Source organism: Canis aureus, chromosome 8, assembly GCF_053574225.1.
Source record: "Canis aureus isolate CA01 chromosome 8, VMU_Caureus_v.1.0, whole genome shotgun sequence".
Taxonomy (NCBI): domain Eukaryota; kingdom Metazoa; phylum Chordata; class Mammalia; order Carnivora; family Canidae; genus Canis; species Canis aureus.
The window spans coordinates 78,240,310-78,250,272 of NC_135618.1; positions in this window are offsets into that span (position 1 = coordinate 78,240,310).

The window sequence follows — 9,963 nt, forward strand, 5'->3', positions numbered from 1 at the left end:
TCTGCATTGTTAACTTGCGTCTCAGAAGCCTCTGGCAAACGTCTCTGGTGAAGACGTGCGAAACTCACTCTGCAGGCAGTGTGGAACTGTGAGGGACTGAGGGTGAGCTCAACTCTCAGCAGTAAGATGATTTTGGACAAGGCGTTCAGCTACCTACTCACGTATGGAACTTAGTATGTAGCACCAGTCTACCCCATGAATTACTAGGAAATCGCTTGATTGAGCTTGGAGGCACTCGTCTTGTGTGCCGGGAGATTCCAGTTACCTCTCCCAACACTTGCGTCAAGCAGCGAGCCTAGGCCTTTTGGAAGCGAAAGGTAGCGGCAGGCAGGATGTAGGGTTACAGGCCATAAGCTCAACTCTCAGAAGTGTGTATGCATGGGAGGCAGATGTCTGCTACTCACTCGGACATGGGAGTTGGAACCTAGCTACACTCCTATTGAAGAAGGATGTTGGAAATCGCTGTATTCAATTCAGATACACGGGAGTTCAGGCCCAATGCTTACACATGCTTTTCCCACAACCTATCCCAGCCACTAACATAAGGAGGTTAGCAGGTACGTCTACAGTCAGGCAGGATGCGGGAGGGTTCTGCCCTGTCCTCAGCTCTCACAGGGAAGCATGCCTAGAAGCCAGCTCTCAACTAGCTGCATTTTTATGACAGTGTGAAGGTAGCAGTATTCTGAGTAAGGAGGTTCCCACATTACCACTCTACTGCACCTGGAGATACCCTCCAGGTCTGCATTGTTAACTTGCGTCTCAGAGGCCTCTGGCAAAAGTCTCTGGTGAAGACGTGTGAAACTCACTCTGCAGGCAGTGTGGAACTGTGAGGGACTGAGGGTGAGCTCAACTCTCAGCAGTAAGATGATTTTGGACAAGGCGTTCAGCTACCTTCTCACATATGGAACTTAGTATGTAGCACCAGTCTACCCCAGGAATTACTGGGAAATCGCTGGATTGAGCTTGGAGGCACTCGTCTTGTGTGCCGGGAGATTCCAGTTACCTCTCCCAACACTTCGGTGAAGCAGCGAGCCTAGGCCTTTTGGAAGCGAAAGGTAGCTGCAGGCAGGAGGTAGGGTTACAGGCCATAAGCTCAACTCTCAGAAGTGGGTATGCATGGGAGGCAGATGTCTGCTACCCACTCGTACATGCGAGTGGGAACCTAGCTACACTCTGATGAAGAAGGACTTTGGAAATCGCTGTATTCAACTCAGATACACGTGGGTTCAGGCACAACGATTCCACATGCTTTTCTCTCAACCTTTCCCTGCCACTAACATGAGGACGTTAGCAGCTCCTTCTACAGTCAAGCAATATGTGGGAGGGTTGTGCCATGTCCTTAGCTCTCACAGGGAAGCATGCCTTGAAGCCAGCTGTCAACTAGCTGCATTCTTATGGCAGGGTGAAGGTAGCAGTATTCTGAGACAGGAGGTTCCCAGATTACCACTCTACTACACCTGCAGATACCCTCCAGGTCTGCATTGTTAACTTGCGTCTCAGAAGCCTCTGGCAAACGTCTCTGGTGAAGACGTGCGAAACTCACTCTGCAGGCAGTGTGGAACTGTGAGGGACTGAGGGTGAGCTCAACTCTCAGCAGTAAGATGATTTTGGACAAGGCGTTCAGCTACCTTCTCACATATGGAACTTAGTATGTAGCACCAGTCTACCCCAGGAATTACTAGGAAATCGCTTGATTGAGCTTGGAGGTACTAGTCTTGTGTGCCGGGAGATTCCAGTTACCTCTCCCAACACTTCGGTGAAGCAGCGAGCCTAGGCCTTTTGGAAGCGAAAGGTAGCTGCAGGCAGGAGGTAGGGTTACAGGCCATAAGCTCAACTCTCAGAAGTGGGTATGCATGGGAGGCAGATGTCTGCTACCCCCTCGTACATGCGAGTGGGAACCTAGCTACACTCTGATGAAGAAGGACTTTGGAAATCGCTGTATTCAACTCAGATACACGTGGGTTCAGGCACAACGATTCCACATGCTTTTCTCTCAACGTTTCCCTGCCACTAACATGAGGACGTTAGCAGCTCCTTCTACAGTCAAGCAGGATGCGAGAGTGTTGTGCCCTGTCCTTAGCTCTCACAGGGAAGCATGCCTTGAAGCCAGCTGTCAACTAGCTGCATTCTTATGGCAGGGTGAAGGTAGCAGTATTCTGAGACAGGAGGTTCCCAGATTACCACTCTACTGCACCTGCAGATACCCTCCAGGTCTGCATTGTTAACTTGCGTCTCAGAAGCCTCTGGCAAACGTCTCTGGTGAAGACGTGCGAAACTCACTCTGCAGGCAGTGTGGAACTGTGAGGGACTGAGGGTCAGCTCAACTCTCAGCAGTAAGATGATTTTGGACAAGGCGTTCAGCTACCTACTCACGTATGGAACTTAGTATGTAGCACCAGTCTACCCCAGGAATTACTAGGAAATCGCTTGATTGAGCTTGGAGGCACTCGTCTTGTGTGCCGGGAGATTCCAGTTACCTCTCCCAACACTTGCGTCAAGCAGCGAGCCTAGGCCTTTTGGAAGCGAAAGGTAGCGGCAGGCACGATGTAGGGTTACAGGCCATAAGCTCAACTCTCAGAAGTGTGTATGCATGGGAGGCAGATGTCTGCTACCCACTCGGACATGGGAGTTGGAACCTAGCTACACTCCTATTGAAGAAGGATGTTGGAAATCGCTGTATTCAATTCAGATACACGGGAGTTCAGGCCCAATGCTTACACATGCTTTTCCCACAACCTATCCCAGCCACTAACATAAGGAGGTTAGCAGGTACGTCTACAGTCAGGCAGGATGCGGGAGGGTTCTGCCCTGTCCTCAGCTCTCACAGGGAAGCATGCCTAGAATCCAGCTCTCAACTAGCTGCATTCTTATGACAGTGTGAAGGTAGCAGTATTCTGAGTAAGGAGGTTCCCACATTACCACTCTACTGCACCTGGAGATACCCTCCAGGTCTGCATTGTTAACTTGCGTCTCAGAGGCCTCTGGCAAAAGTCTCTGGTGAAGACGTGTGAAACTCACTCTGCAGGCAGTGTGGAACTGTGAGGGACTGAGGGTGAGCTCAACTCTCAGCAGTAAGATGATTTTGGACAAGGCGTTCAGCTACCTTCTCACATATGGAACTTAGTATGTAGCACCAGTCTACCCCAGGAATTACTGGGAAATCGCTGGATTGAGCTTGGAGGCACTAGTCTTGTGTGCCGGGAGATTCCAGTTACCTCTCCCAACACTTCGGTGAAGCAGCGAGCCTAGGCCTTTTGGAAGCGAAAGGTAGCTGCAGGCATGAGGTAGGGTTACAGGCCATAAGCTCAACTCTCAGAAGTGGGTATGCATGGGAGGCAGATGTCTGCTACCCACTCGTACATGCGAGTGGGAACCTAGCTACACTCTGATGAAGAAGGACTTTGGAAATCGCTGTATTCAACTCAGATACACGTGGGTTCAGGCACAACGATTCCACATGCTTTTCTCACAACCTTTCCCTGCCACTAACATGAGGACGTTAGCAGCTCCTTCTGCAGTCAAGCAGGAAGCGGGAGGGTTGTGCCCTGTCCTTAGCTCTCACAGGGAAGCATGCCTAGAAGCCAGCTGTCAACTAGCTGCATTCTTATGGCAGGGTGAAGGTAGCAGTATTCTGAGACAGGAGGTTCCCAAATTACCACTCTACTGCACCTGGAGATACCCTCCAGGTCTGCATTGTTAACTTGCGTCTCAGAAGCCTCTGGCAAACGTCTCTGGTGAAGACGTGCGAAACTCACTCTGCAGGCAGTGTGGAACTGTGAGGGACTGAGGGTGAGCTCAACTCTCAGCAGTAAGATGATTTTGGACAAGGAGTTCAGCTACCTACTCACGTATGGAACTTAGTATGTAGCACCAGTCTACCCCAGGAATTACTAGGAAATCGCTTGATTGAGCTTGGAGGCACTCGTCTTGTGTGCCGGGAGATTCCAGTTACGTCTCCCAACACTTGCGTCAAGCAGCGAGCCTAGGCCTTTTGGAAGCGAAAGGTAGCGGCAGGCACGATGTAGGGTTACAGGCCATAAGCTCAACTCTCAGAAGTGTGTATGCATGGGAGGCAGATGTCTGCTACCCACTCGGACATGGGAGTTGGAACCTAGCTACACTCCTATTGAAGAAGGATGTTGGAAATCGCTGTATTCAATTCAGATACACGGGAGTTCAGGCCCAATGCTTACACATGCTTTTCCCACAACCTATTCCAGCCACTAACATAAGGAGGTTAGCAGGTACGTCTACTGTCAGGCAGGATGCGGGAGGGTTCTGCCCTGTCCTCAGCTCTCACAGGGAAGCATGCCTAGAAGCCAGCTCTCAACTAGCTGCATTCTTATGACAGTGTGAAGGTAGCAGTATTCTGAGTAAGGAGGTTCCCACATTACCACTCTACTGCACCTGGAGATACCCTCCAGGTCTGCATTGTTAACTTGCGTCTCAGAGGCCTCTGGCAAACGTCTCTGGTGAAGACGTGGGAAACTCACTCTGCAGGCAGTGTGGAACTGTGAGGGACTGAGGGTGAGCTCAACTCTCAGCAGTAAGATGATTTTGGAAAAGGCGTTCAGCTACCTTCTCACATATGGAACTTAGTATGTAGCACCAGTCTACCCCAGGAATTACTGGGAAATCGCTGGATTGAGCTTGGAGGCACTCGTCTTGTGTGCCGGGAGATTCCAGTTACCTCTCCCAACACTTCGGTGAAGCAGCGAGCCTAGGCCTTTTGGAAGCGAAAGGTAGCTGCAGGCAGGAGGTAGGGTTACAGGCCATAAGCTCAACTCTCAGAAGAGGGTATGCATGGGAGGCAGATGTCTGCTACCCACTCGTACATGCGACTGGGAACCTAGCTACACTCTGATGAAGAAGGACTTTGGAAATCGCTGTATTCAACTCAGATACACGTGGGTTCAGGCACAACGATTCCACATGCTTTTCTCTCAACCTTTCCCTGCCACTAACATGAGGACGTTAGCAGCTCCTTCTACAGTCAAGCAGGATGCGAGAGGGTTGTGCCCTGTCCTTAGCTCTCACAGGGAAGCATGTCTTGAGCCAGCTGTCAACTAGCTGCATTCTTATGGCAGGGTGAAGGTAGCAGTATTCTGAGTAAGGATGTTCCCACATTACCACTCTACTGCACCTGGGGATACCCTCCAGGGCTGCATTGTTAACTTGCATCTCAGAAGCCTCTGGCAAACGTCTCTGGTGAAGACGTGCGAAACTCACTCTGCAGGCAGTGTGGAACTGTGAGGGACTGAGGGTGAGCTCAACTCTCAGCAGTAAGATGATTTTGGACAAGGCATTCAGCTACCTTCTCACGTATGGAACTTAGTATGTAGCACCAGTCTACCCAGGAATTACTAGGAAATCGCTTGATTGAGCTTGGAGGCACTCGTCTTGTGTGCCGGGAGATTCCAGTTACCTCTCCCAACACTTGCGTCAAGCAGCGAGCCTAGGCCTTTTGGAAGCGAAAGGTAGCGGCAGGCACGATGTAGGGTTACAGGCCATAAGCTCAACTCTCAGAAGTGTGTATGCATGGGAGGCAGATGTCTGCTACCCACTCGGACATGGGAGTTGGAACCTAGCTACACTCCTATTGAAGAAGGATGTTGGAAATCGCTGTATTCAATTCAGATACACGGGAGTTCAGGCCCAATGCTTACACATGCTTTTCCCACAACCTATCCCAGCCACTAACATAAGGAGGTTAGCAGGTACGTCTACAGTCAGGCAGGATGCGGGAGGGTTCTGCCCTGTCCTCAGCTCTCACAGGGAAGCATGCCTAGAAGCCAGCTCTCAACTAGCTGCATTCTTATGACAGTGTGAAGGTAGCAGTATTCTGAGTAAGGAGGTTCCCACATTACCACTCTACTGCACCTGGAGATACCCTCCAGGTCTGCATTGTTAACTTGCGTCTCAGAGGCCTCTGGCAAAAGTCTCTGGTGAAGACGTGTGAAACTCACTCTGCAGGCAGTGTGGAACTGTGAGGGACTGAGGGTGAGCTCAACTCTCAGCAGTAAGATGATTTTGGACAAGGCGTTCAGCTACCTTCTCACATATGGAACTTAGTATGTAGCAACAGTCTACCCGAGGAATTACTGGGAAATCGCTGGATTGAGCTTGGAGGCACTCGTCTTGTGTGCCGGGAGATTCCAGTTACCTCTCCCAACACTTCGGTGAAGCAGCGAGCCTAGGCCTTTTGGAAGCGAAAGGTAGCTGCAGGCAGGAGGTAGGGTTACAGGCCATAAGCTCAACTCTCAGAAGTGGGTATGCATGGGAGGCAGATGTCTGCTACCCACTCGTACATGCGAGTGGGAACCTAGCTACACTCTGATGAAGAAGGACTTTGGAAATCGCTGTATTCAACTCAGATACACGTGGGTTCAGGCACAACGATTCCACATGCTTTTCTCACAACCTTTCCCTGCCACTAACATGAGGACGTTAGCAGCTCCTTCTACAGTCAAGCAGGAAGCGGGAGGGTTGTGCCTTGTCTTAGCTCTCACAGGGAAGCATGCCTAGAAGCCAGCTCTCAACTAGCTGCATTCTTATGGCAGGGTGAAGGTAGCAGTATTCTGAGACAGGAGGTTCCCAGAATACCACTCTACTGCACCTGGAGATACCCTCCAGGTCTGCATTGTTAACTTGCGTCTCAGAAGCCTCTGGCAAACGTCTCTGGTGAAGACGTGCGAAACTCACTCTGCAGGCAGCGTGGAACTGTGAGGGACTGAGGGTGAGCTCAACTCTCAGAAGTAAGATGTTTTTGGACAAGGCGTTCAGCTACCTACTCACGTATGGAACTTAGTATGTAGCACCAGTCTACCCCAGGAATTACTAGGAAATCGCTTGATTGAGCTTGGAGGCACTCGTCTTGTGTGCCGGGAGATTCCAGTTACCTCTCCCAACACTTGCGTCAAGCAGCGAGCCTAGGCCTTTTGGAAGCGAAAGGTAGCGGCAGGCACGATGTAGGGTTACAGGCCATAAGCTCAACTCTCAGAAGTGTGTATGCATGGGAGGCAGATGTCTGCTACCCACTCGGACATGGGAGTTGGAACCTAGCTACACTCCTATTGAAGAAGGATGTTGGAAATCGCTGTATTCAATTCAGATACACGGGAATTCAGGCCCAATGCTTACACATGCTTTTCCCACAACCTATCCCAGCCACTAACATAAGGAGGTTAGTAGGTAAGTCTACAGTCAGGCAGGATGCGGGAGGGTTCTGCCCTGTCCTCAGCTCTCACAGGGAAGCATGCCTAGAAGCCAGCTCTCAACTAGCTGCATTCTTATCACAGTGTGAAGGTAGCAGTATTCTGAGGAAGGAGGTTCCCAGATTACCACTCTACTGCACCTGGAGATACCCTCCAGGTCTGCATTGTTAACTTGCGTCTCAGAGGCCTCTGGCAAAAGTCTCTGGTGAAGACGTGTGAAACTCACTCTGCAGGCAGTGTGGAACTGTGAGGGACTGAGGGTGAGCTCAACTCTCAGCAGTAAGATGATTTTGGACAAGGCGTTCAGCTACCTTCTCACATATGGAACTTAGTATGTAGCACCAGTCTACCCCAGGAATTACTGGGAAATCGCTGGATTGAGCTTGGAGGCACTCGTCTTGTGTGCCGGTAGATTCCAGTTACCTCTCCCAACACTTCGGTGAAGCAGCGAGCCTAGGCCTTTTGGAAGCGAAAGGTAGCTGCAGGCAGGAGGTAGGGTTACAGGCCATAAGCTCAACTCTCAGAAGTGGGTATGCATGGGAGGCAGATGTCTGCTACCCACTCGTACATGCGATTGGGAACCTAGCTACACTCTGATGAAGAAGGACTTTGGAAATCGCTGTATTCAACTCAGATACACGTGGGTTCAGGCACAACGATTCCACATGCTTTTCTCTCAACCTTTCCCTGCCACTAACATGAGGACGTTAGCAGCTCCTTCTACAGTCAAGCAGGATGCGGGAGGGTTGTGCCATGTCCTTAGCTCTCACAGGGAAGCATGCCTTGAAGCCAGCTGTCAACTAGCTGCATTCTTATGGCAGGGTGAATGTAGCAGTATTCTGAGACAGGAGGTTCCCAGATTACCACTCTACTGCACCTGCAGATACCCTCCAGGTCTGCATTGTTAACTTGCGTCTCAGAAGCCTCTGGCAAACGTCTCTGGTGAAGACGTGCGAAACTCACTCTGCAGGCAGTGTGGAACTGTGAGGGACTGAGGGTGAGCTCAACTCTCAGCAGTAAGATGATTTTGGTCAAGGCGTTCAGCTACCTTCTCACATATGGAACTTAGTATGTAGCACCAGTCTACCCCAGGAATTACTGGGAAATCGCTTGATTGAGATTGGAGGCACTCGTCTTGTGTGCCGGGAGATTCCAGTTACCTCTCCCAACACTTGTGTCAAGCAGCGAACCTAGGCCTTTTGGAAGCGAAAGGTAGCGGCAGGCACGATGTAGGGTTACAGGCCATAAGCTCAACTCTCAGAAGTGTGTATGCATGGGAGGCAGATGTCTGCTACCCACTCGGACATGGGAGTTGGGACCTAGCTACACTCCTATTGAAGAAGGATGTTGGAAATCGCTGTATTCAATTCAGATACACAGGAGTTCAGGCCCAATGCTTACACATGCTTTTCCCACAATTTATCCCAGCCGCTAACATAGGGAGGTTAGCAGGTACGTCTACAGTTAGGCAGGATGCGGGAGGGTTCTGCCCTGTCCTCAGCTCTCACAGGGAAGCATGCCTAGAAGCCAGCTCTCAACTAGCTGCATTCTTATGACAGTGTGAAGGTAGCAGTATTCTGAGTAAGGAGGTTCCCACATTACCACTCTACTGCACCTGGAGATACCCTCAAGGTCTGCATTGTTAACTTGCGTCTCAGAGGCCTCTGGCAAAAGTCTCTGGTGAAGACGTGTGAAACTCACTCTGCAGGCAGTGTGGAACTGTGAGGGACTGAGGGTGAGCTCAACTCTCAGCAGTAAGATGATTTTGGACAAGGCGTTCAGCTACCTTCTCACATATGGAACTTAGTATGTAGCACCAGTCTACCCCAGGAATTACTGGGAAATCGCTGGATTGAGCTTGGAGGCACTAGTCTTGTGTGCCGGGAGATTCCAGTTACCTCTCCCAACACTTCGGTGAAGCAGCGAGCCTAGGCCTTTTGGAAGCGAAAGGTAGCTGCAGGTATGAGGTAGGGTTACAGGCCATAAGCTCAACTCTCAGAAGTGGGTATGCATGGGAGGCAGATGTCTGCTACCCACTCGGACATGCGAGTGGGAACCTAGCTACACTCTGATGAAGAAGGACTTTGGAAATCGCTGTATTCAACTCAGATACACGTGGGTTCAGGCACAACGATTCCACATGCTTTTCTCACAACCTTTCCCTGCCACTAACATGAGGACGTTAGCAGCTCCTTCTACAATCAAGCAGGAAGCGGGAGGGTTGTGCCCTGTCTTAGCTCTCACAGGGAAGCATGCCTAGAAGCCAGCTGTCAACTAGCTGCATTCTTATGGCAGGGTGAAGGTAGCAGTATTCTGAGACAGGAGGTTCCCAGATTACCACTCTACTGCACCTGGAGATACCCTCCAGGTCTGCATTGTTAACTTGCGTCTCAGAAGCCTCTGGCAAACGTCTCTGGTGAAGACGTGCGAAACTCACTCTGCAGGCAGTGTGGAACTGTGAGGGACTGAGGGTGAGCTCAACTCTCAGAAGTAAGATGTTTTTGGACAAGGCGTTCAGCTACCTACTCACGTATGGAACTTAGTATGTAGCACCAGTCTACCCCAGGAATTACTAGGAAATCGCTTGATTGAGCTTGGAGGCACTCGTCTTGTGTGCCGGGAGATTCCAGTTACCTCTCCCAACACTTGCGTCAAGCAGCGAGCCTAGGCCTTTTGGAAGCGAAAGGTAGCGGCAGGCACGATGTAGGGTTACAGGCCATAAGCTCAACTCTCAGAAGTGTGTATGCAT